At 38.6% G+C, this 27,817-nt stretch overlaps 1 protein-coding gene across 1 annotated transcript in view; it reads right to left on the reverse strand.

Moving 5' to 3' along the window:
* Nucleotides 1-3,965: 3,965 nt before the first annotated feature.
* Nucleotides 3,966-27,817, reverse strand: part of LOC126076216 (uncharacterized) — a 277,867-nt gene continuing 254,015 nt past the window's right edge. The window contains exon 6 of the mRNA XM_049884822.1: nucleotides 3,966-5,731. The gene's annotated coding sequence lies outside the window, so the exon portion shown is untranslated. The remainder of the gene's footprint in view (nucleotides 5,732-27,817) is intronic.

Below are 27,817 nucleotides of genomic sequence, written 5' to 3' on the forward strand. Positions count from 1 at the left end.
CGACACATGCCAAGAGCTGGAGATAGAATACCAAAAAGGAAGAACACACTCAGGGTTTCCCAAACTGAAAGAAATGAAGAAAAAATTCAAGCCTTGAGTTGCATTAGTAAAAGCAGAGGATACCAAAAGGATGTTTACCTGTGCTTTATTGACTATGCAAAGGCATTTGACTCTGTGCATCATAACAAATTATGGATAACTTTGCAAAGAATGGGAATTTCAGAGCACTTAATTGTGCTCATGAGGAAAATATACATAGATCAAGAGGTAGTTGTTCGGAAAGAACAAAGGGATATTGAGTGGTTTAAAGTCAGGAAAGGTGTGCATCAGTGTTGAATCCTTTCACCATACCTATTCAGTCTGTATGCTGAACAAATAATTGGAGAAGCTGGAAAATATGAAGAACAGGGCATCAGGATTGGAGGAAGACTCATTAACAACCTGCGTTACGCAGATGACACAACCTTGCAAATGAAGAAGACTTGAAGTGCTTACTACTGAAGATCAAATACCACAGCCTTCAGTATGGATTGCACCTCAACATGAAGAATACAAAAATCCTCACAACTGGAACAATGAGCAACATCTTGATGAATGGAGAAAAACTGAAGTTGCCAAGGATTTACATTTTATGTGGATCCACAATCAACAGCCATGGAAGCATCAGTCAAGAAATCAAAAGACGCATTGTGTTGTGTAAATCTGTTGCAAAGGACCTCTTTAAGGTGTTGAAGAGCAAAGATGTCACCTTGAAGACTAAGGTCAGCTTGACCCAAGCCATGGTATTTTCAATCACATAATATGCATGTGAAAGCTGGACAATAAATAAGGAAGCCCACAGAAGAACTGACTCCTTTGAATCAAGGTGTTGATGAAGAATATTGAATATACCATGGACTGCCAAAAGAACGAACAGATCTGTCTTGGAAGAAGTACAACCAGAATGCTCCTTAGAAGCAAGGATGGTGAGATTGCATCTTGCATACTTTGGACATGTTGTCAGGATGGATCAGTCTCTGGAGAAGGACATCATGCTGGGCAAAGTACAGGGTCATCAGAAAAGAGGAAGACCCTCAATGAGGTGGATTGACACAGTGGCTGCAACAATGGGCTCAAGCATAACAATGATTGTATGGATGGCACAGGACAGGGCAGTGTTTTGTTCTGTTGTGCATAGGGTTGCTATGGGTTGGAACCGACTCAATGACACGTAACAACAACAACACTAACGTACAGTAAAATGACTTCTAATGGATTTTTCTCATTGCAAGTGTTCCATTCAGAAAGGATAACACTTTTCCAATATTGGCCTGTACTAGTGAACAAAAAACCCAATTAGAAATTTTATTTTTGCAACAGGGAAACAGGATGGTACAGAAAAGAGGGTTGTAAAATTTTCCTTGGCAGAGTATCTTCTATTCCATCAGCACCATAAGCACCCCATTTTCGCAATACTGGTGATCATTTTCTTACCCCCTTAAATCTAAGTAAGATTTCTGAATAGAGACAGGTACAGGAAGAGTGAGGATGCATTTACTTCACTTCCTTTCTTCTTTTCTTTTTAAAATTCATTTCAGTCCTAAATACAAGCACTTTCATGCAATAAAGATGATTTTACCTCTAACATATGCACTGATTTATGCACCAAAAAATGGCCAAATATCTGGATATCTTCCGTCCAACATCACAGTAAATGAAGCTAAAAGAATCGGTGAATGGATGAGGTTGAAAGACTTAGAAGATCTGTGTTGAGCTTAGCTATGTATCCGTGCACAGTGTGAAATTAATGAAGATACATTTGATGGTCAAGAATTCTATTACTTTGAAATGTTATAATGTAGGTAAGTACACAAGAGTGTGTTTTAAAACACTATTACTGGAATCCATATCTTGTCTTTTCAGGAAATAAATTCAGATTTATTTGCTTCATTAATGAGAAACTTAATTTCATTTAAGGTTCTGCAAAGCACACTCCAATGATAAGACATGTGTAGTAGTTTAGCTCCATAGACATTCAATACACCTCCTAAATGAAACAATACTTAAAATGTAATCATTCTAAAATTTCTTGGCAAATTGTTCCTCCAAGCATTGGACCAATTTCTTCATCACTGCATTTAAGTAAGTTTCCAACTTTATTAAGTCTCCAGGCTCTTTGTTGCCAAGAAGAAAACCCACTGAAAAAGCAAACAATAAGAGTTGGGTTTTCAAATAAATTTGGGTTTGCTTAGGCTGCTTAAAATTTGGTTTGGAAGAAGTCAAATATTATTCAAGCTTCAGGAGAGAGGAATTGTGTCAGAATACCTCTTTTATGAGATTTTCAATTGAATTATTGTCTTTGGACTGGAAAAATATATTTTTGTAATCACTGCATTAACCATTCCTTTTATTACAACTGATATTTAAATAAATGAAAAAGTATAATCCAGCCTGATTTCTTCAGATATTTTTTTCTACAAAAACCACTTGGAGATACTAAATTTAGAACGCTTATAATCCCAGTGGGAGTAATTTTTTATTTCCAGTCTGGCTTAATGCACCATCATCTAACAATGGGCAATGAAACATTTCCTAAGGAAAACAAACAATTCATTTCTTTGTAATATGTTGGTGTGACTGGGTATAACCCATTGCCATTGAGTCGATTCCGATTCATAGAGACACTAAATTCAAACTGTTGACCTTTTGGTTAGCAGCCGTTTTTTTTTTTTTTTTTTTTTTTGGCCTCTTTTTAATTCTATTTTTGCGTGTTTTAAGTTAAAGTTTACAGTTCAAGTTAGTTTTTCATACAAAAATTTATACACACATTGTTATGTGACCCTAATTGCTCTCCCTACAATGTGACAGCACACTCCTCCTTTCCACCCCAGATTTCTCATGTCCATTCAACCAGCTTCTGTCCCTTTTTGCCTTCTCATCTTGCCTCCGGACAGGAGCTGCGCATTTAGTCTCCTGTATCTACTTGAGCTAAGAAGCACTCTCTTCACGAGTGTCATTTTATGTCTTATACTCCAGTCTTTGTCTGAAGAGTTGGATTTGGGAATGGTTTCAGTTCTAGGCTAATGGAGAGTCCAGGGACCATGTCTTCTTGGTTCCTGCCAGTTTTAGTTGATGATTAAGTCTGTTTTTTGTTTGTTTTTGTTGTTTTACTAGAATTTGAGTTCTGCACCCTACTTTTCCCTTGCTCCGTCAGGGACACTCTGTTGTGTTCCCTGTCAGGGTGGTCATTGGTGGTAGTCAGGCACTATCTAGTTCTCCTGGTCTCAGGTTGATGGAGTCTCTGTTTTATGTGGTCATTTCTGTCTCTTGGGCTAATGTTTTCCTTGTGTCTTTGGTGTTCTTCATTCTCCTTTGTTCCAGGTAGGTTGGGATCAATTGATGCATTTTAAGATGGCTCCTTGCTAGCTTTTAAGACCACAGACAACACTCACCAAAGTGGGATAAAGAACATTTTCTTAGTAAACTTCGTTAGGCCGATTTACCTAGAAGACTCCTGAAATCTTGGTCCCTAGATCCCCGCCCCTGCTACTGTGCCCCTTGAAGTATTTGTTTGTATTCAGGAAACTTCTTAGCTTTTGGCTTAGTCCAGCTGTGCTGACTTCCTCTGTATTGTGTGTTGTCCTTCCCTTCACCTAAGATAATTCTTGTCTGCTGTCTAGTTAGTGAATATCCATCTCCCTCCTTCCCCACCCTCATAACCATCAAAGAATGCTTTCTTCTGTTTTAAAACCTTTTCTTGAGTTCTTATAATAGTGGTTTCGTACAATAATTTGTCCTTTTGTGACTGACTAATTTCACGTAGCATAATGCCTTCCAGATTCATCCATGTTATGAGATATTTCATGGATTCATTGTTGTTCTTTATAGTTTCATAGAATTTCATTGTGTGAATATACCATAATTTTTTAACCATTCATTTGTTGATGGGCACCTAGGTTGTTTCCATGTTTTTGCTATTGTAAAGAGTGCTGCAATGAATATGGGTGTGCATATATCTATTCGTGTGAGCGCTCTTATCTCTCTAGAATATATTCCAAGGAATGGGATTGCTGGATCATATGGTAGCTCTATTTCTAGCTTTTTAAGGAGGCGCCAAATAGATTTCCAAAGTGGTTGTACCATTTTACATTCCCAAGAGCAGTGTATAAGTGCTCCAGTCTCTCTATAATCTCTTCAACATTTATTATTCTGTGTTTTTTGGATTAATACTAGCCTCATAGGGGTGAGATGGTATCTCATTAGAGTTTTGATTTGCATTTCTCTAATAGCTAACGATTGTGAACATTTCCTCATGTATCTGGTAGCCACCTGAATGTCTTCTTTGGTGAAGTGCCTGTTCATATCCTTTGCCCATTTTTTAACTGGGTTTTTTGTCTTTTTGTTGTTAAAGTTTTGCAGTACCTTGTAGATTTTAGAGATTAGAAGCCGATAGGATTTGTTGTAGCCAAATGTTTTTTCCCAGTTTGTAGGTTGTCTTTTTAATCTTTTGATGAACATAGTGTTTGATTTTTAGGAGCTCCCAGGTATCTGGTTTCTCTTCTGGTGTTTGTGCATTGTTAGTAATGTTTTGTATTCTGTTTATGTCACGTATTAGGGCTCCTAGTGTTGGCCCTATTTTTTCTTTCATGATCTTTATCGCTTTAGATTTTAAATTTAGGCCTTTGATCCATTTTGAGTTAGTTTTTGTGTATGCTGTGAGGTATGGGTCTTGTTTCATTTTTTTGCAGAAGGATATCCAGTTATGCCAGCACCATTTGTTAAAGAGACTGTCTTTTCCCCATTTAACTGACTTTTGGCATTTGTCAAATATCAGCTAGTCATAAGTGGATGAATTTATGCCTGGATTCTCAATTCTGCTCCATTGGTCTATGTATCTGTTGTTGTACAAGTACCAGGATGTTACGACTACTGTGGGGATATAATGGCTTCCAAAATCAAGTAGTGTGAGGCCTCCCACTTTGTTCTTCTTCAATAATGCTTTACTTACCCAGGGCCTCTTCCTTTTCCTTATGAGGTTGGTGATTTGTTTCTCCATCTCATTAAAAAATGCCATTGGAATTTGGATCAGGATCGTATTGTATCTGTAGATCACTTTGGGTAGAATAAACATTTTTACAATGTTGAGTTTTCCTATCGATGATCTAGGTATGTTTTTCCCCTTATGTGGGTCTCTTTCAGTTTCTTGCAGTAGTGTCTTGTAGTTTTCTTTGTAGAGATCTTTTACATCTCTGGTTAGATTTTTTCCTAAGCATTTTATCTTCTTAGGGGCTATTGTAAATGGTATTGATTTGGTGATTTCCTCTTCGACATTCTCTTTGTTGGTGTAGAGGAATCCAACTAATTTTTGTATGTTTAGCTTGTATCCTGATACTTTGCTGAAATCTTCTATTAGTTCTAGTAGTTTTCTCGTGGATTCTTTCAGGTTTTCTGTGTATAAGAACATATCTTATGCAAATAAAGATACTTGTACTTCTTCTTTACCAATTTGGATGTCCTTTATTTCTTTTTCTAGCCTAACTAGCTCTGGCTAAGACATCCAGCACAATGTTGAATAAGAGTGGCAATGAAGGCTATCCTTGTCTGGTTCCCGTTCTCAAGGGGAATGCTTTCAGACTCTCTGCACATAGGATGATGTTGGCTGTTAAGCAGCTGAACTCTTATCCACTGAGTCATCAGGGTTTCCCAATTGGGTATAAGTGGATACAAAATTCCAAGCAGTTGAATCTTCAATCTGTAGAGAAAACAAGTGTCATGTAAGAATTAAAGCTACAAGGTAAAAGTGTAGGATTTTCTACTCCAAACTGACAGTATGAAAACTTGGTTGATGCTGCATATGGTTGAGAGATCATAACTGGAAGATATTTTGAGAAGTCACCTAGTGCTATACCTTTAGAAATTATTTACTTTCACGCTCTGATTTGGTTTCTCAGGTATATGAATCTCTTCTCTATTTTAAAAGATTCAATAAACCAAAAATAAAGCATATCACACTTTGACCATCCATTCTATTTCCAATCTCTGATAATTCCCTCTTATTATATGCCTAACTCAAATCTCTCAGGAAGCACATTTTACCCATTTCTTCTTATCCTGGAGAATATCTGGTCACCATCATCAATTAAGTAACACTGCATTTTTTTAAAGCTATTGTGAAACCACTTTTTAATCTTTTTGCTTCCAAACTAAATAATCCCAATTCCTTTAACCTATCCCAAAGGTCCCATTTTCCAACTCTTTAATCATCTCTGTGGCTCATCTCTGGATTCTATGCAAGTTCCCAATGTCCCTTAGAGACTTTGGAGCCCAAAACTTAGTAATAATTTGTCTCTCTTTCATCCTTTATCATGTGGTGGGTGTTGTGGGTTTGGCTTCTCCTATGACCTAGATTGTAGACAGTTTAGGGGTAAACATTATGTTTTGTTACTTATGAAGCATTTTCACTGATAGCAATTCCTACAGAATTAGGTATATCATGGGCACTTACCCATTTTTTCCCCATCTTGTTTTGTTTACTGTCAAAGCCTGATTATCACTGAGTATGAAAGAACCATCTCATGACTCTTAAGTTATAAAAACTAACTTATAAACTCTGATTTCCTTCTTTTGTTCTGCCATATAAAAGTCAAGCCTGTCCACTTTTATGATTTCTCAACAAAAGTTTTATAGAGTATAGCAATTATTAATTTTGATTTTGTTTTATATTTGCCTTCGAATTTGTTAAAGAGGAAATAGATATTTGTTCATATTTACCAACTTCTTTTCAAAATGGATCATGCAAGATTTTGTAAATCCAAACTGTAACAAAGACATTTGAATGTAAAAAAATCATTGATTTCTCTTTGAAATGAACATATTTGTACTGAAACTGGCTATTTGATTTGGAGCACATGACAATAACCCACACACCTAGAAGTAGCATTACTCAATTTTTGGCAAAGGGCTAAGGAAGAAATAGGCAGTTTATTGAGCACTGAATCTAGAGTTTCACGGTAAAAGCAATAAATCATAGAAGATAAAATGATGAGCAGTTCACCATAGAGTTTCATATAGAGTTAATCCTTGAAAACACTTTGGAGAACTGAACAAAAAATATTGGCTTTTGTTAGGGATATGAGAAGAATAACAGTAACTTTTTCTTCACACAACCTGAATTACTTATTAAGAGAACTTTCAAAAAGTATATTTATGGAAGGCAGACCTTCACTGACTTATCAAGCATATTTATAGCTTCTGAGGTCATAACCAAAAACAAACCAAGCCCACTTCTGTCAAGTCTATTCCAACTCATAGTGACCCTATAGGGCAGAGTAGAACTGCCCCATAGGGTTTCCAAGGCTGTAAATTTTGACAGAAGCAGAGAGCCACATCTTTCCCCTGCAGAGTGACTGGTAGGTTCAAACCTCTGACCTATCGGTTAGCAACAGAGTTCTTTAGCCACTTTGCCACCAGGGCTCCTTCTGAGGTCATATCTTTATTAAATTCATTTAAGAAACATTTATGTATTAAGTACCTATTACATGACAAGCACCGTTCTAGATATTGAAGATTTAGCAAAAAAAAAAAAAAAAAATAGATAACATCTTAGCCTTCATGGAAGTCAAATTCTACCTTATAACTAAGTAGGTATCTACTTCATTAGTAGGTGATATGTACCAAAAGAAAACAGGAAGATAACACAAAGAAGGGGGTTGAAGATACTAGGGTGGCCACGGAAGGTCTCTCAGAGAACTCTGCCATATGAGCAGAGACCTGAAGGAAATGAAGGACTGAATCATTGTGATCTCTGGGAAAAGACAATTCCAGCACAGAGAGCAGTGAGTGCAAACACCATGAAGCTACGGTATATTTGGCATGTTCAAGAAACAATAAGAAAGGCAGTGTGAATGCAGAAGAGTGAATACAAGAGAAGAGAGATAGGAGTTAAGAGCAGAGTAATAAAGGGACCATATCATGCAAGGTATTTTAACCCCATTGCCATGACTATGTTTGTTTTTGTTTTTTCCCTTGGTGAGATGGGAAGCCATTTGAGGACATTGATCTAAGTACTGATATGATCTGATTTAACTTTTAAAAGAATCACTTCGGCTACTGTATGGAATATAAAGTATAGGGCAGAAAAGGTGGCCATAGGTAGACCTGTTAAAAATCTATTGCAAAAGTCTAGAGAAGAGGCAGTGGTGCTTCAGACCATGGTGGTCGACAATAAAAGTAGTGAGAATAGTCAGATTCTGCATACACTTTGAAGGAAGAACTGACAGGATTTTCCAGTAGATTGGATAGAGATGTGAGAGAAAATGAAGAATGAAGTATACTCTAAATTTTGAGCCTGACCAACTGTAAGGATGAAAATTCAATTAACTATGTTAGGAAAGATTCAATGAAAAGTAATCTTTTCTACTCAACATTAAGACTTACTATAAAAGAGTCCCACACAAAAAGAGTCAACTGATCTTTGACAAAGGAACAAAGGAAATTCAAGGGAGAAAGTATGGCCTTTTTATCAAATGGGGCTGAAAAAATTGGCCATCCACATGCAAAATTTATGAATCTAGATATAGAGTTATATCTTTCACAAAAATTAACTCAAAATGTATTATAGACTTAAACAGAAGATGCAAAGCTATGCAACTTCTAGAAGAAAACATAGGGAAATATCTAGTTGACCTTGGGTTTGGGGATGACTTTTTAGATGCAACACTAAAAGCAAAATTCATAAACACAAAAACATTGACAAGTTAGACCTAGTTAAAATTAAAAACTTCTGCTCTGTGAAAGACCCTATGAAGAGAATGAAAAGACAAGATACAGACTGGGAGAAAGTATTTGCAAAATAGGTACTTGACAAAGTACATGTAGCCAAAACATGCAAAGCACTCTGAAAATTCAACAACAAAGAAAATAAACAACCCAAGTACAAAATGGACAAAAGATCTGAACGCAAACCTCACCAAAGAAGACATACAGGCAGCAAAAAAGCATATGAAAAAAATGCTCAGTATCATATGTGATAAGGGAATTGCAGATCAAAACATTATATCATGTAACACTACATACTTCATGTTGTTGTTGTTGTTAGGTGCCATCGAGTCAGTTCCAACTCATAGCGACCCTATGTACAACAGAACAAAACACTGCCCAGTCCTGCGCCATCCTTACAATCATTGTTATGCTTGAGCTCATTGTTGCAGCCACTGTGTCAATCCACCTCATTGAGGATCTTCTTCTTTTCTGCTGACCCTGTATTCTGCCAAGCATGATGTCCTTCTCCAGGGACTCATCCCTCCTGACAACATGTCCAAAGTATGTAAGACACGGTCTGGCCATCCTTGCTTCTAAGGAGCATTCTGGTTGTACTTCTTCTAAGACAGATTTGTTCGTTCTTTTCTCAGTCCATGGTATATTCAATAATCTTCACCAACACCACAATTCAAAGGCGTCGATTCTTCTTCAGTCTTCCTTATTCATTGTCCAGCTTTCACATGCATATGATGCAATTGAAAATACCATGCCTTGGGTCAGGTGCACCTTAGTCTTCAGGGTGACATCTTTGCTCTTCAACACTTTAAAGAGGTCCTTTGCAGCAGATTTGCCCAATGCAATGCGTCTTTTGATTTCTTGACTGCTGCTTACGTGGCTGTTGATTGTGGATCCAAGTAAAATGAAATCCTTGACAACTTCAACCTTTTCTCCATTTATCACGACGTTGCTCATTGGTCCAGTTGTGAGGATTTTTGCTTCTTTATGTTGAGGTGTAATCCATACTGAAGGCTGTGGTCTTTGATCTTCATTAGTGAGTGCTTCAAGTCCTCTTCACTTTCAGCAAGCAAGGTTGTGTCATCTGCATAACACAGGATGTTAATGAGTCTTCCTCCAATCCTGATGCCCCGTTCTTCTTCATATAGTCCAACTTCTTGGATTATTTGTTCAGCATACAGATTAAATAGGTATGGTGAAAGAATACAACCCTGCCTCACACCTTTCCTGACTTTAAACCAATCAGTATCCCCTTGTTCTGTCCAAACAACTGCCTCTTGATCTATGTAAAGGTTCCTCACGAGCAAAATTAAGTGTCCTGGAATTCCCATTCTTCGCAGTGTTATCCATGGTTTATTATGATCCACACAGTTAAATGCCTTTGCATAATCAATAAAACACAGGTAAACATCCTTCTGGTATTCTCTGGTTTCAGCTGGGCTCCATCTGACATCACCAATGATATCCCTGGTTCCACGTCCTCTTCTGAAACCGGCCTGAATCTCTGGCAGTTCCCTGTTGATATACTGCTGCAGCCGTTTTTGAATGATCTTTAGCAGAATTTTGCTTGTGTGTGATATTAATGATATTGTTCTGTAATTTCCACATTCCGTTGGATCACCTTTCTTGGGAATAGGCATAAATATGGATCTCCTCCAATCAGTTGGCCAGGAAGCTGTCTTCCATATTTCTTGGCATAGATGAGTGAGCATCTCCAGCACTGCATCTGTTTGTTGAAACTTCTCAATTGTTATTCCATCAATTCCTGAAGCCTTGTTTTTCGCCAATGCCTTCAGAGCAGCTTGGACTTCTTTCTTCAGTACCATTGGTTCCTGATCATATGCCACCTCTTGAAATGGTTGAATATCGACTAATTCTTTTTGGTATAATGACTCTGTATATTCCTTCCATCTTCTTTTGATGCTTCCTGCATCATTTAGTATTTTCTCCATGGAAACCTTCACTATTGCAACTCGAGGCTTGAATTTTTTCTTCAGTTCTTTTAGCTCGAGAAACACTGAGTGTGTACTTCCCTTTTGGTTTTCCATATCCAGCTCTTTGCACATGTCATTATAATACTTTATTTTGTCTTCTCGAGAGACCCTTTTAAATCTTCAGTTCTTTTACTTCATGATTTCTTCTTTTTGCTTTATCTGCTCAATGCTCAAGAGCAAGTTTCAGAGTCTCCTCTGACATCCACCTCGGTCTTTTCTTTCTTTCCTGTCTTTTCAGTGACCTCTTACTTTCTTCATGGATGATGTCCTTGATGTCATTCCACAACTCATCTGGTCTTCGGTCGCTAGTGTTCAATGTGTCAAATTTATTCCTGAGATGGTCTCTAAATTCAAGTGAGATATATTCAAGGTCATATTTCAGCTCTCGTGGACTTCCTCTGATTTCCTTCAGTTTCAGCTTGAACTGGCATATGAGCAATTGATTGTCTGTTCCACAGTCGGCTCCTGGCCTTGTTCTGACTGATGATATTGAGATTTTCCATCGTCTCTTTCCACAGATGTAGTCAATTTGATTTCTGTGTGTTCCCTCTGGCGAGGTCCATGTGTATAGTCGCCGTTTATGTTGGTGAAAGAATGTATTTGCAATGAAGAAGTTGTTGGTCTTGCAAAATTCTATCATTCAATCTGTCATTGTTTCTATCTCCAAGGCCATATTTTCCATCTACTGATCCTTCTTCTTTGTTTCCACCTTTCTCATTCCAATCACCAGTAATTATCAATGCATCTTGATTGCATGTTTTATCAATTTCAGACTGCAGCAGCTGATAAAAATCTTCTATTTCGGTCGGAGGGGACCAAGATGGCTGACTAGGTAGAAGCTAGCTCAGATCCCTCTTGCAACAAAGACTTGGAAAAACAAGTGAATCAATCAAATCCATGACAATCTACGAACCCTGACCATCAAACACAGGTCTAAAAAGTTGACCTGAGTGACAGAGACTGAGAACAAACAACCACGGGAAAGCAACAACTACTTTCGGAGCCTGGAGCCAGCATCCCAGTCATAAAACCTTGGTCCCGGGTTTTGGACTGGGCACAGGGGAGCTGAGCACAGCATTCTGAGATGGTGCAAACACGGGTTGCAGCCCTAGCCCCCAGAATTGACCTCGGAGGAAGCCAGCCAGTGCACGCAGGCAGTGCAGCAACGGAGCTGTCAGGAGGAGAAGTCACTGGGAGGCTGTGACTGGTTTTGGAGCCTGGAGTGTGGCGTCCCAGCCAGGGAACCCTCGCACTGGGCTTTGGACTGGGAGCAGAGGAACTGACTACGGCTTCTGAGACAGCACAAGCACAGGATGTGGGCCTGACCCTCGGGGGCAATCTCGACCCAGCCAACGCACACAGGCTACACACCCCTCGGGAATCTCAGATAAAACAGTTATCACCAAACAAGATAAGCAACTTTGTCTATATTCCAGAGTGCTACTCTCTCCTATTTTACTCTCTCCAATTTATCTTATCCCTCCCCTCCCCTTCCCAGGTGGCCTCATTAACACTGGAATTTCCTGAGCAAGAGAGTGAAGTGCTCTGCAGTTTTTCTTTCTTTTTTGGTCTTTTCCTAACCCATTCTCCTGGCCTGAGAAAAGCAGCTACAAAAAACCCAGGGACCAAAAATCCTTCCCTGACTTCCCTAAATTGGACTAAAAATACAGAACTCGCTCCAGCCAAGCATATGAGATCCACGGTCTTGGGCTTTCATCCCTACAGGGAACAAGGTGGCTATTATAATGCAAAGGCAATTCTTATAGGGATCTGCTGTAATTGTTTTAGCTGATTACTGGAAAGAAAAGTTTCCCAGGTCTGATATCTCTGCATATTAAACAGAGCCCTCACTGACCCTTAACTGGGAACTGAGGGCTGAAGCTCCCCTAGACCACCTAGCCTCCTGTCTTAGGGGTCTGAGGATGGTGACACCTACCAATCTGTAGAGGTACAGGCATTGGGTGCCTAAGGTATAGCTGCAGAGCCCACCCACCAAAGAGCTTTAGGAATAGAGACACACATACCTCACTGGCACTTGGGGGAAGCCTGTCGGCATCCTGCCCCCCGTGGAGTGTGACCCCCTGCTGGTACTAGAATCTGGTGCACACAACTAGCACCACTACTCCTCTAGGTGGATAGGTGACAGTCTGCACCACACACTTGGTGATCCAAAATCAGATTCTACTCAAGAATAGTGAATGGACTCTTAGGCTTCTATATCTGGTAACAGCCCAAACCAGCTGGTAATAGGACATAAGTGATTCAAGGACTACGAAAATCAAGACAGCGCAATCTAGTAGCCCATCTACATATATTGAAAGAAAACAAGATAAGACTCAGTGAGCAAATATAAAATAAATCATTACAATATCTTATAGATAGCTCGGAGAAAGCAGCCGATATCAAACCACATAAAGAAGCAGACCATGATTGCTTCTACAACTCCCCAAATTAAAAAATCAAAATCTTTCCCAAATGAAGATACAATCCCAGAATTGCCAGATGCAGAATATAAAAAACTAATTTACAGAATGCTTCAAGACATCAGGGATGACCTCAGAAATGAAATAAGGCAATCTACAGAAAAAGCCAAGGAACACACTGATAAAGCAGTTGAAGAAATCAAAAAGATTATTCAAAAACATAGTGGAAAAATCAATAAGCTGCAAGAATCCATAGAGAGACAGCATTCAGAAATCCAAAAGATTAACAGTAAAATTACAGAATTAGACAACTCCATAGGAAGTCAGAGGAGCAGAATTGAGCAATTGGAATGCAGAGTGGGGGACCTGGAGGATAAAGGAATTGACACCAATATAGCTGAAAAAAAATCAGATAAAAGAATTAAAAAAAAATGAAGAAACCCTAAGAATCATGTGGGACTCTATCAAGAAGAATAACTTGTGTGTGATTGAAGTCCCAGCACAGGGAGGGATAACAGAAAATACAGAGAGAATAGTTGAATATCTGTTGGCAGAAAACTTCCCTGACATCATGAAAGATGAAAGGATATCTATCCAAGATGCTCATCGAACCCCATATAAGATTGATCCAAAAAGAAAAACACCAAGACATATTATCATCAAACTTGCCAAGACCAAAGAGAAAGAGAAAGTTTTAAAAGCAGCCAGGGATAAAAGAAAGGTCTCCTACAAGGGAGAATCAAGAAGAGTAAGTTCAGACTACTCAGCAGAAACCATGCAGGCAAGAAGGCAATGGAATGACATATATAGAGCACTGAAGGAGAAAAACTGCCAGCCAAGGATCATATATCTAGCAGAACTCTCTCTCAAATATGAAGGTGAAATTAAAACATTTACAGATAAACACAAGCTTAGAGAATTTTCAAAAACCAAACCAAAGCTACAAGAAATACTAAAGGAAATTGTTTGGTCAGAAAATCAATAATATCAGATACCAGCACAACACAAGGTCACAGAACAGAGCATCCTGATATCAACTCAAATAGGGAAATCAGAAAAACAAATTAAGTTTAATTTTAAAAAGAAAAAAATGCTCAAAACAGGGAATCATTGAAGTCATTATGTAAAAGATCACAATAATAAAAAAGAGGGACTGAATACAGGAGGCATAGAACTGTCATATGGAGAGGAAAACAAGGCGACATAGGAAGATACAAGTTAGGTTTTTACTTAGAAAAATAGGGGTAAATAGTAAGGTAACCACAAAGAGCCCTAACAATTCCATAACTCAAAAAGAAACCAAGAAAAACATAATGACTCAGCAAACATAAATTCGACCACTATGAAAATGAGGAACACACAATTTACAAAGAAAAACGTCTCATCACAAAAAAAGTAAGTGGAAAAATGAAATTGTCAACAACGCACACATAAAGGCACCAAAATGACAGCACTAAACACATACTTATCTATAATTATGCTGAATGTAAATGGACTAAAAGCACCAATAGAGAGAGAGTCTCAGACTGGATAAAGAAACACGATCCGTCTATATGCTGCCTACAAGAGACACACCTTAGACTTAGAGACACAAACAAACTAATACTCAAGGGATGGAAAAAATATATCAAGCAAACAGCAAGTAAAAAAGAGCAGGAGTAGCAGTATTAATTTCCGACAAAATAGACTTTAAAGTTAAATCTACCACAAAGGATAAAGAAGGACACTACATAATGATTAAAGGGACAATTGACCAGGAAGATATAACCATATTAAATATTTATGCACCCAATGACAGGGCTGCAAGATACATAAAACAAACTTTAACAGAACTGAAAAGTGAGATGGACACCTCCACAATTATAGTAGGAGACTTCAACATACCACTTTTAGAGAAGGACAGGACTTCCAGTAAGAAGCTAAATAGAGACACAGAAGACCTAATTGCTACAATCAACCAACTTGACCTCATAGACTTATACAGAACATTCCACCCAACAGCTGCAAAGTATACTTTTTTTTCTAGCGCACATGGAACATTCTCTAGAATAGACCACATATTAGGTCATAAAACAAACCTTTGCAGAATCCAAAACATCAAAACATTACAAAGCATCTTCTCAGACCATAAGGCCATAAAAGTGGGAATCAATAACAGAAAAATCAGGGAAAAGAAGTCAAATACTTGGAAACTGAAAAATGTCCTGCTAAAAAAAGACTGGGTTATAGAGGACATGAAGAAGGGAACAAAGAAATTCATAGAATGCAACGAAAATAAAAACACTACCTATCAAAACCTCTGGGACACAGCAAAAGCAGTGCTCAGAGGTCAATTTGTATCGATAAATGCACACATACATAAAGAAGAAAGAGCCAAAATCACAGAACTGTCCCTACAACTTGAACAAATAGAAAGCGAGCAACAAAAGAATCCATCAGGCACCAGAAGAAAACAAATAATAAAAATTAGAGCTGAACTAAATGAATTAGAGAACAGAAAAACAACTGAAAGAATTAACAAAGCCAAAAGCTGGTTCTTGGAAAAAATTAACAAAATTGATAAACCACTGGCCAGACTAACTAAAGAAATACAGGAAAGGGAACGACCCGAATAAGAAACGAGAAGGGCCACATCACAACAGACCCAGCTGAAATTAGAAGATTCATATCAGATTATTATGAAAAATTGTACTCTAACAAAATTGCAAACCTAGAAGAAATGGATGAATTCCTAGAAAAACACTACCTACCTAAACTAACACAATCAGAAGTAGAACAACTAAATAGACCCATAACAAAAAAAGAGATTGAAAAGGTAATCAAAAAACTCCCAACAAAAAAAAAAGCCCTGGCCAGGACAGCTTCACTGCAGAGTTCTACCAAACTTTCAGAGAAGAGTTAGCACCACTACTACTAAAGGTATTTCAAAGCATAGAAAATGACGGAATACTACCTAACTCATTCCATGAAGCCACCCTATTCCTGATACCAAAACCAGGTAAAGACATCACAAAAAAAAATTACAGACCTATATCCCTCATGAACAGAGACGCAAGAATCCTCAACAAAATTCTAGCCAATAGAATTCAACTACATATCAAAAAAATAATCCAACACGACCAAGTGGGATTTATACCAGGTGTGCAAGGCTGGTTTAATATTAGAAAAACCATTAATGTAATCCACCATATAAATAAAACAAAAGACAAAAACCACATGATCTTATCAATTGATGCAGAAAAGGCATTTGATGAAGTCCAACACCCATTCATGATAAAAACTCTCAGCAAAATAGGAATTGAAGGAAAATTCCTCAACATAATAAAGGGCATCCATACAAAGCCAACAGCCAACATCACTCTAAATGGAGAGATCCTGAAAGCATTTCCCTTGAGAATGGGAACCAGACAAGGATGCCCTTTATCACAGCTCTTATTCAACATTGTGCTAGAGGTCCTAGCAAGAGCAATTAGGCTAGACAAAGAAATAAAGGGCATCCAGATTGGCGAGGAAGAAATAAAATTATCTCTATTTGCAGATGACATGATCTTATACGCAGAAAACCCTAAGGAATCCTCCAGAAAACTACCGAAACCAATAGAAGAGTTTGGCAGAGTCTCAGGTTATAAGATAAACATACAAAAATCACTTGGATTCCTCTACATCAACAAAAAGAACATCGAAGAGGAAATCACCAAATCAATACCATTCACGGTAGCCCCCAAGATAAAATACTTAGGAATACATCTTACCAAAGATGTAAAAGACCTATACAAAGAAAACTACAAAGTACCAGTGCAAGGAACTAAAAAGGACCTACATAAGTGGAAAAACATACCTTGCTCATGGATAGGAAGACTTAACATAGTAAGTCTTCTACCAAAAGCCATCTATACATACAATGCACTTCCGATCCAAATGCCAATGACATTTTTTAATGTGGTGGAGAAACAAATCACCAACTTCACATGGAAGGGAAAGAAGCCCCGGATAAGGAAAGCATTACTTTTCAAGAAGAACAAAGTGGGAGGCCTCACTCTACCTGATTTTAGAACATATTATTCAGCCACAGTAGTCAAAACAGCCTGGTACTGGTACAACAACACGCACATAGACCAGTGGAACAGAATTGAGAACCCAGATATAAATCCATCCATATATGAGCAGCTGATATTTGACAAAGGCCCAGTTTCAGTTAACTGGGGAAAAGATAGTCTTTTTGACAAATGGTGCTGGCATAACTGGATATCCACTTGCAAAAAAATGAAACAGGACCCATACCTTGCACCATGCACAAAAACTAACTCCAAGTGGATCAAAGACCTAAACATAAAGACTAAAATGATAAAGGTCATGGAAGAAAAAATAGGGACAACGTTAGGAGCCCTAATACAAGGCATAAGCAGAATTACAAAACATTACCAAAAATGATGAAGAGAAACCAGATAACTGGGAGCTCCTAAAAATCAAACACCTATGCTCATCTAAAGACTTCACCAAAAGAGTAAAAAGACCACCTACAGATTGGGAAAAAATTTTCAGCTATGACATCTCCAATCAGCGACTGATCTCTAAAATCTATATGATTCTGTTAAAACTCAACTACAAAAAGATAAACAACCCAATTAAAAAGTGGGCAAAGGATATGAACACACACTTCACTAAAGAAGATATTCAGGCAGCTAACAGATACATGAGAAAATGCTCTCGATCATTAGCCACTAGAGAAATGCGAATTAAAACTCCGAGGAGACTCCATCTCACTCCAACAAGGCTGGCATTAATCCAAAAAACATAAAATAATAAATGTTGGAGAGGCTGCAGAGAGATTGGAACTCTTATACACTGCTGGTGGGAATGTAAAATGGTACAACCACTTTGGAAACCTATCCGGCTTTTTCTTAAACAGTTAGAAATAGAACTACCATACAATACGGAAATCCCACTCCTCGAAATATACCCTAGAGATATAAGAGCCTTTACACGAACAGATACATGCACACCCATATTTATCGCAGCTCTGTTTACAATAGCAAAAAGCTGGAAGCAACCAAGGTGTCCATCAACTGATAAATGGTTAAATAAATTATGGTATATTCACACAATGGAATACTACGCATCTGTAAAGAACAGTGACGAACCTGTGAAACATTTCATAACATGGAGGAACCTGGAAGGCATTATGCTGAGTGAAATTAGATGCAAAAGGACAAATATTGTGTAAGACCACTATTATAAGATCTTGAGAAATAGTATAAACTGAGAAGAACACATACTTTTGTGGTTACAAGGAGGGGAGGAAGAGGGTTATTAACTGATTAATTAGTAGATAAGAACTACTTTAGGTGAAGTGAAGGACAATACTCAATACAAAACTGAATGCTTCGAAGATCAGCGGAGCAAGGGCGGGGGTTTGGAGACTATGGCTTAAGGGGACTTCTAAGTCAATTGGCAAAATAATTCTATTATGAAAACATTCTGCACCCCACTTTGAAGTGTGGCTTCTGGGGTCTTAAATGCTAACAAGTAGCCACCTAAGATGCGTCAATTGGTCTCAACCCACCTGGATCAAAGGAGAATGAAGAACACCAAGGTCACAGGATAACTATGAGCCCAAGAGACAGAAAGGGCCACATGAACTAGAGACTTACATCATCCTGAGACCAGAAGAACTAGATGGTGCCTGGCCACAATCGATGACTGCCCTGACAGGCAGGACAACAGAGAACCCTTGAGGGAGCAGGAGAACAATGGGATGCAGACCCCAAATTCTCATAAAAAGACCAGACTTAATGGTCTGACTGAAACTAGAAGAATTCCAGTGGTCACGGTCCCCAAACCCTCTGTTGGCCCAGGACAGGAACCATTCCCGAAGACAACTCATCAGACATGGAAGGGACTGGACAATGTGTTGGAGAGAGATGCTGATGAAGGGTGAGCTACTTGTATCAGGTGGACACTTGAGACTGTGATGGCACCTCCTGTCTGGAGGGGGGATGGGAGGGTAGAGAGGGTTAGAAACCAGCAAAAGGGTCATGAAAGGAGAGACTGGAGGGAGGGAGCAGGCTGGCTCATTAGGGGGAGAGTAAGTGGGAGTATGGAGTAAGGTTTTATATATATATATATATATATAAGCTTATATGTGACAGACTGACTTGATTTGTAAACTTTCACTTAAAGCACAATAAAAATTATTTTAAAAAATCACATTAGGAATAGCATCATGCCCACTTCTACCTTTTTCCTGAATTCTATGTATCCAATATCTCCTTTAGCTGAATGTCAGCCTTAGTATGTAAAGTGTAGAAACGGCCATGATGTTTCTATCTGAGGATGTCAGCTGAGGAATGACAAAGCAGTGGGAGAGGATGGAAGACTGAGAAAAATAAATCATGATTTCACTATCTCAGTTTGGACTTTAAGTCCAGGAGGGTATTATTAATGTTTCCCGATTTCAGTCTCAAAAAATAATCCAAGGAAATGTACTGCTTTCAGGAGACCCCTTTGTTATGACCTAGTCTATTTTGTTTAAAATGTTTTAAAATATTCAGAAACACATAAAAAATTCTGACCCATTCAAGAAAGAGAAATATGATGATATCTTTAAAAAAAAAATTTTTTTTTTTTTAAATGCAGTATATAGTGAATAGGTTTTCTTCAGTTATTCTACCTAAAGGAACTTGTACTTCCAGGAAGAGAAAATGATGAAAAACAGTGAAGCTTGTTGCCAGGGTAACCATGCTCTGATTGGATAAGAGATGGTCATGGGGTTTGATATAATTGAAGCAAGGTGGCCTTTAGCTGTGTTTTCTCTCTCATTTGCTTAGAAACAAGGGGAAGATAAAGTCAGAAAAGGGCTGAAAGGGTATTATTTCAAGCAGACCAAAGAGTACAGCACAATGTGTATCAATGGTCAAGTATCCTTTTTGATGAATTGCATGGATACATAAAATAATAATACTTTATATTGATAAGCACATTGCAGTTTACAAATATCTCAGAGTCTCATCTATTCTTGCCGTCTCTCAAGTTATTAAATTTGCAAGCATCTTTCAATGTTGCTTCTCTGAAAGCTCTTCTACCTGGTCTGTTTCAAAGTGAAACCATTTCTCCTTATCTAATATTTTTCACATTTTATTCCTTTCTTTTCACCCCCTTTCCCATGTACTTTATTCCAAAGCTACGGTTCTTTTTGGCAACAGATTTCCTGCTGGTTTCCTTGATTCCTACCCCAAATATAATTTCTGTCTTATATTCCCATTAAGGGTGGCATAAATGGTTTGCTCTTGAGTAACCTAAAGGTTGGCAGTTCAAACCCACCCAGCCGGCACCAAGGAAGAAAGACTTAGCAGCCAGCTTCTGTAAAGATTACAGCAAGAAAACTCTATGGATTGGTTCTACTCTGTAACACATGGAGTTGCCATGAGTCAGAATCAACTCGATGGCAACAAGTTTGGTTTTCCAGTTTTCCTATTCCCATTAGGTTTAAATTAAGTTATGTAATATATGTGAAGTGTTTAGCATAGTGCCTGAGTTGAATATATGTTAGTTACTATTTTTATTACTCAGTTTAGTAAACGTAGACAGCATTTCTTATAATAGCACATTGTCACTGCTTTGAAACAGATTGACAGAGGTTCTCAAACTGAACTCCTTTGGTTAGCTTCAAGGGGAGTGGATTCCCTGAAATGTGTGCATCCATGCACATATACACTTTTCTCCTTGTGTATGAGATTCCAGTGGCTTCTTGCTGTAAGTCAATAGAGTTCTGTCCAACTTTAAGGCTCTCTGTGATCAGCCTTGACTACCTATCCAACCAGGTTTCCTGTTACTTATGACACATCTCCCCACACAATGATACTAGTTCCTTCATCGTTTCCTGCACATTTTCCCCCTGTCTTCATTGCTTTGCTCATGTTTTTCCCCTAACCTGAGTGCAATGGTCCTCCTGCCCACTTCTCTACAAACCCATCCTACCTGTGAGGGTGAACGTAAGTCGCCCCTTCCATGCAAACGTCTCTGACATCAGCCCATACTGATCTTACCTTCGCTCCTTTCTCTGATAAAAATTCACAACCCATCTTAGGCATATAATATTGTTATTATTTATACACTGGTAAGAGGGTACAGGAAACTCTTTAAACAACTGAAGTTGTGCTGAACATTTAAGACTGAGGTCTGAGGAAGAAAGTAAAGACTGAAAAGGTACGATGAGGAGCTAGAGTTATCATTTGATTAAAGCCATATGAACCCATGACTGACTCAACTTACAGCTCTATTAGGACAATGAGAACTCATTCTTGTATCACCCACTGTAAACATGGAGTTCCATTGGAATCCACTAGCAAAGAAGTATTGAAGGTTTCTATGTGCCAAAAACTGAGCTAAGAATTTGACCTAGATCATATAATTTAAATCTCATGACAATCCCATAAGAGATTATTACCAAAAAAAAAAAAAAATCAAACCCATTGCCGTCAAGTCTATTCCAACTCATAGTGACCCCACAGAACAGTGTAGAACTGTCTCATAGAGTTTCCAAGGAGCGCCTGATGGATTCGAACTGCCAACCTTTTGGTTAGCAGCCATAGTTCTTAACCACTACATCACCAGGACTTCCATGAGGTCATTATTATACTATTTTCATACCAATTTAGCAAATAAGAAAACTGAGTGATAGAGTAACTTACCCCATGCCATATACTTTGTAGATGGTGGAGCTGGTAATAAACCCTACATTGTCTGACTTCAAAATCTGTGCTTTTATTTACCTCATATATCCTATTTATACAACTCTGCAGGATATAAAATGTAGCAACACTGCTTTCCATACTGTGAGGTACATAATTACTTTACCCAAAGAATTTGGTCTTGGGAAGTAACCTCTAAATCCTTGGAATTTCCTAAGTGATTGGAGTGTCTTTATTATTCATGGGGAAACCCTGGTGGCTTAGGGTTTAAGAGCTAGGGCTGCTAGCCAAAAGGTCAGCAGTTTGAATCCACCAGGCTGTCCTTGGAAACCTTATGGGGGTAGGTTCTACTGTGTCCTATAGTGTTGCTATGAGTTGGAATCGACACGATGGCAATGGGTTTTGAGGTTATTATTCATGGAGGACTTCAAACAGTTTATGCTAATGAGTTGACTCAGTGTAGGGGCTGACCATGCCAGAAAGACCCATCCCAAGATATCAGTCTGATCTCAACCCTCCTGGGAGAGGAGGGGGCCTGAAGATTGAGTTAAATCATGCAGCCAATGATTCAATCATGCCTACTTAATGAAACCCCAGTAAAAACTCCAGCCACTGAAGCTTGGGTAAGCTTTCTGGTTGGTGATAAACATCAATGAATCAGGAGAGTAACATCTCCCTGGGGACACAAATGTTCTGCCTTGGGGACTCTTCCACACCTCACCCTATGTGTCTCTTCTTTGGTATCCTTTTTGCTATAACAACACTGTAACTATAAGCATAGCCTTTCCTGAGTTCTGCGAGTTGTTTTAGCAAATTACTGAACCCAAATTTACAGCCAGCTGGTCAGAAATGCAGGCGACCCTGGGGAACCCTTGAACTTGTGCTGGTATCTAAAATCTTGGGAAGACCTGGCAGTCTGGAAGACTGTGCCCTTTTAACATTTGAGATCTGACCTACCCCCAGGTAGTTAAGAGTGAGACGAACTACACTGCACTTAGTGTGAGTGCTGAACTCTGATTTTAGACGTTCACACACTGGTTTTACCATAAGTCGATCAATTTGATTGTCCTAGAAAATACTAATGCAGAGGTGACTTTAATCAAAACCTGGGATGTCCTGAGCTGCTTGCTGTCATGATTCATATCCTATTAATTGTAAGTTCCTGCCAGTTGTCCCCTCATAGAATACCCTTTTGCCACTTTTTATTATCCTGAATTTCGTTGCCTATTAAATGAATGCTTTTATTTCATAATGTTAATATGAGGGAGTTTTATTATTTGGATTGATTTCTGATCTACTCTTCTCGGAGGTAGGGAAAGATCCAAAGGAATGAATGTGGTTCCAAGATTTTCAATAGAGCCAAGATTAATCCAGAAATTTCCAGTATTTATGGAAAGTACTAACTGCTCCCAAAATCTTGAGTACCCACAAGAATAGGAAGAACCCTCAAAATCAAAAAAGGAAATATAGGAAACTATCTTTTTTTTTTTTTTTTATAACTAGGAAAGGTAGGATGAAATAATTTTTGTGCGTTTTTTGTTTGTTTTTTGGGTTTGTGTGTGTTTTGTTTGTTTATTCTTAATCACATATAAGCCCAGATTAAAAAAATACTCCCTTTGAGCTTAGATGGAAAGTATCAAGGGCCTTCCCTTTTTCAACAGCCTTCAGGTGAGGACAGGAAGTGGGAAAGGTCTGCTTGGCTGGGAAAACTATTTTATTACTGACATTGTTTAAGATAGCTGGTGCACGGTGATAATAAAAAAAAAAAAATAGACTTATTTTAATAAGTTTTATTACTGTTTTTCAATTCTCTAAAGACAATGCATTCCTTACTGCCCGCACTGGGGATGCTCAGTGCCCTTAACGGCCCCCCCACCCCATATGCCACTGCCCTTCTGCCCTTTTGATGCTAGAAAAGGTCAGGACCTCGGTATCATGTCCCAAGATTACTTGAACAAGCAAGTCTATATCTTCTTCTGAGATACGGGAGAATCCCAGGGAGACACACACAATGAAAAGGACCCCAGTATGGGTAACAGCTAAAACATATGGATTTCTATAATGTTTAATGTCTATTGATTTTGAAAAGCACTTAGAAATAGTTTTCCATTAGAGTTTAGGATTCCAGGGTTCCCTTATATGTTAGATTATTATCGAGTCTGCTTTACTCAGGGCACTGGAATACAGAGAAACATCATTGTCAAGGGCTGAAAGGCAAAGAGCAGTTACATATTTCTTTTAGTAAAATGATTCATAGAGTTTAGGGAGCGAGCATGTGAGCATGCAACACCCTTCCCAGCAACCCATGCGCTGTTTCCCATCAAGAGTAATGAGTTGTGATCAAGTTGGATAAATGAGTACCTAACTAATTAAAAAAAAGAGAGAGAGAGAGAGATTTTCACTGTTCCCTCCAAGTTGGCAAATGCATCTACTTAAAGTACACAAACTCTCTCCAAGAACCTGTCAACTGAGATTATCAGTATGGCCTCTCAAGACTTGACCCATTGCCCAGGAGTCCACTGGATGACCTTGACCTTCGTGGTCAAACAATGTCTATAAATAATGCATTAAGCGTTTTTACATGCGGGCTGAGTTAACCTTCTTCATATTTGTTCGTGAATTCAGGCGGGTTTCTTATGATGCTGCTTCAGTTTTCTGTTTAGTAACCTTTAAAAAGAAATTACATGCTTTCCTTTAAAGTAAGAACACAGTGCCCATCAATTCCAATATAAAGCCTAGGATTAAGAATTGCCAGAGGAAAACATAACATTCCTATTACATCAACTGAAATGTTGGACAAGTTTATTTTGATAAAAAAACATTTTACATTTTTAATACTCTAGATGCAAAATAAGGAGCCCTGGTGGCACAGTGGTTAAAGAGCTCGGCTGCTAACAGAAAACTCTGCAGTTTGAACCCATCAGCCCCTTTGCAGGAGAAAGATGTGGCAGCCGGCTTTCATAAAGATTACAACCTAGGAAACCCTCTGGTGCAGTTCTACTCTGTTCTACAGAGTTACTGTGAGTCAGAATCAACTGGAGGGCAATGGGTTTTTTTTTAATATGCAAAATGGATGAGTGCCAATCAGAAGAGTGTATGTGTGTGTGTGTGTGTGAGATTCTCAGATGTTGTCCACTTAGACATTTTAGGGGTTTGAATCCACGAAGATTTCATAGAAACTGGATGTATCTCCCTTTGAATCATCAGCACATCTCTAGATTTACACACGCACAACACGAAGGGGTCCTCATCGTATGAGGAGCTTTTTGTTTTGTTTTATTTTCTTTCCAACCATTCTACCTACTGTTAATGGGCGATATACAGAGGGCTCTGAGCCTGCATCTGACCATCTCTGCCTAGAAGAGCCAGGTTAATGTTGCATAAAAGCAGAGTCAATCTGCTGGAAGAAGCATAAAAAAATAGGATTTGAGAAAACAGAAACAACGGGCAGGGCTGAATTCCTTTCTTTCTTCAGAAATACACTTTTCCCTTCTCACTCAAACTTAGATTTTTGGCCCTAATGAACTCTCTTTTGTAATTAAACTATATCGAAATATCAACAACAAAGAAAGAAACCTACCATTGCTTCCCTCACCATAGACACACACACACAAAATCTACAAAGCTTGAGTTTTCAGTATGATTTAATGTATTTTTTTTTTTCCTTATCTGCTCTAATTCTATATCAGCTTTTCTGAATGAACCTTGTACAAAATAAAGGGATTTTATGTGCATGTTTTATTCCATATTGTTCTGGACAAGATGTGGGGGAAGGGAAAAGGAAAATGGGCTCCCAACCTGGGGTATGACTGCCATCTAGTGTGACAAACTATAACCCAGAAAGAAAGGAAAAGACTCCCTGGGAGACAATCAGATTTGAAATTGCAGAGGGTAGAAGGAGGGAAGAAAGAGGGTACTGCTTGGAAGGAAGATACACCACACTCATGCATTGCACTCACGGTTTAATGAATTCTTTTGCCACGGAAGCATTAGTATGTGGTCAAACAATACAAAGCCATCTATTTCTCCTAGCAGAATGGAAAAACCTCAGTCAATTCTAAAAGCAAGTCCTTTATGAGAAGGCACGTCCCATCTGTAAAGGTTGTTAAACAGCAGGAATGATTTATGCAAGGGAGGGATGTCCACATCCTTTGAAAACAGTCCAGAGAGCCATATGTCCACAGTTTTCTGTAACGATGGTCACGTTTATACAGAGATAGGCAGACAGTGTTGATTGCATCTTAGGTTTTCTTTCAAGCCCACTGATTATATGAAATGAAAATAATATTTGCTATAAAAAAAAATTTTTTTATATGCATGCCCATAAATGGTTCACAACATGTTTGTTGCCAACAGAAATATTAAATTGGTGAATACTCACTATGTAGCATTCTAAAAGTAGGATTCTAACCACAAAACGTTGAACAAGGTTCTTGAAACACTGGTTAAATATTTTTGTTTCTTTTTGCTTCACATGGTACTTGGGGGGCGGGGTGACAGTAGCCATCTAGTCAATTCTGACTCATGGCGACCCCATGTGTTGCAGAGTTGAATTCTGCTCTATAGGATTTTTAAGGCTGTGACCTTTCAGAAGGAGATTGTCAAGCCTTTCTTCCAAGGCACCTCTGGGTAGGTTCAAACCATCAACCTTTTGGTTAGTAGTTGAGTGCTTAACTGTTTGTGCCACCTAGGACCTACTCACATGATACTAGAGAGTACATTAAAAAGATAGAAAGATAAGGGAAGAAACATCCTTCCAGAACCTTCTATAATTCTCCTCCATTGCCAAAACTTTACCAGCTCTGGTACGGATATCCAGCACCATTTCCTCTACTCATCATAGAGCAATCCTTTATTTCATCAACTATAACTCTCCTTCACCAGTCCCACCCACCCCCCCACACCTCCTGTCCTGCTGGGGTTGTACCTTATATACTCAGGACTTTGATGCCCTGGTTATATCAGAAACTTATGAATCTAAAAGCTCAAAAGGTAGAAACCTGCAGGGATAATGAGAGCTAATTTGGAGAATCATACGTGTGAATTCTAAGCTCAGAAGAATTTCAAGTCATTACCTATGTCAAAGTAACCTAGAACTGCAGGCTATTTTTTCTGGTTTCAAAAGTGACCTATGGCTCCAGGTGCCTTGAACGAAAAAAGCACTGCTGACCCACATTGGCCCCAGACACCCCAAAGGAGGAAAGAGATGTCAGGCATTCTCGAGGCAAAGAAAACGTATCTGGGAGGAAGGGCTGCCATCAGAGTCCAAGGGGAGTGAAGTTATGCATACTTGGTAAAATGCATAAAAACTGGAGGTACGACACAAGGGCTCCTGAATATTCTTTACAGAGGCGTTATAAATATTAAGGGGACTGAAAAATCCAACCCAAACCCGTCGAGTCGATTCTGACTCATAGCGACCCTATAGGACAGAGTAGAACTGCCCCATAGGGTTTCCAAAGGGAATAGCCGACCCTTTGGTTAGCACCCAAATGCTTAACCACTGTATCACCAGGACTCCAAAAGATTAAGAGAGGTACAAATAGAACTGTAGGTTTTAGCATCTCCTAGGTGGAGTTGACTGGACAGCAAAGGGTTTTGGGTTTAACCCAGTGACCTGACTTGTGGGTAGATTCAACATCCTATGTAGTTATATATAAAATCAAATCTATTAATTAATCATTAAATATAGATCAGAAATAATGTTTTATAAGTTTAACAGTTTTATATTAGCTACCGCAGGGTTAAAGTCAACCTGCCTCGACAGAGACCTCAGAATTGAAAATTGAGCCTCCTGAAAAAAAATGATACCCTTCATTCTCTAGTGCCCAAGCCCAGAATTCCCTACTTCCTCCCCACGTTTTCACTGCTGCTTTGTTCTTGTCATATGCATCTGACGTGAATAATGCTACAACCTGGAGAAAACACAGCTCTCTGGTAAGGCTTCTGCCCAGCT

Source organism: Elephas maximus, chromosome 1, assembly GCF_024166365.1.
Source record: "Elephas maximus indicus isolate mEleMax1 chromosome 1, mEleMax1 primary haplotype, whole genome shotgun sequence".
Classification (NCBI taxonomy): domain Eukaryota; kingdom Metazoa; phylum Chordata; class Mammalia; order Proboscidea; family Elephantidae; genus Elephas; species Elephas maximus.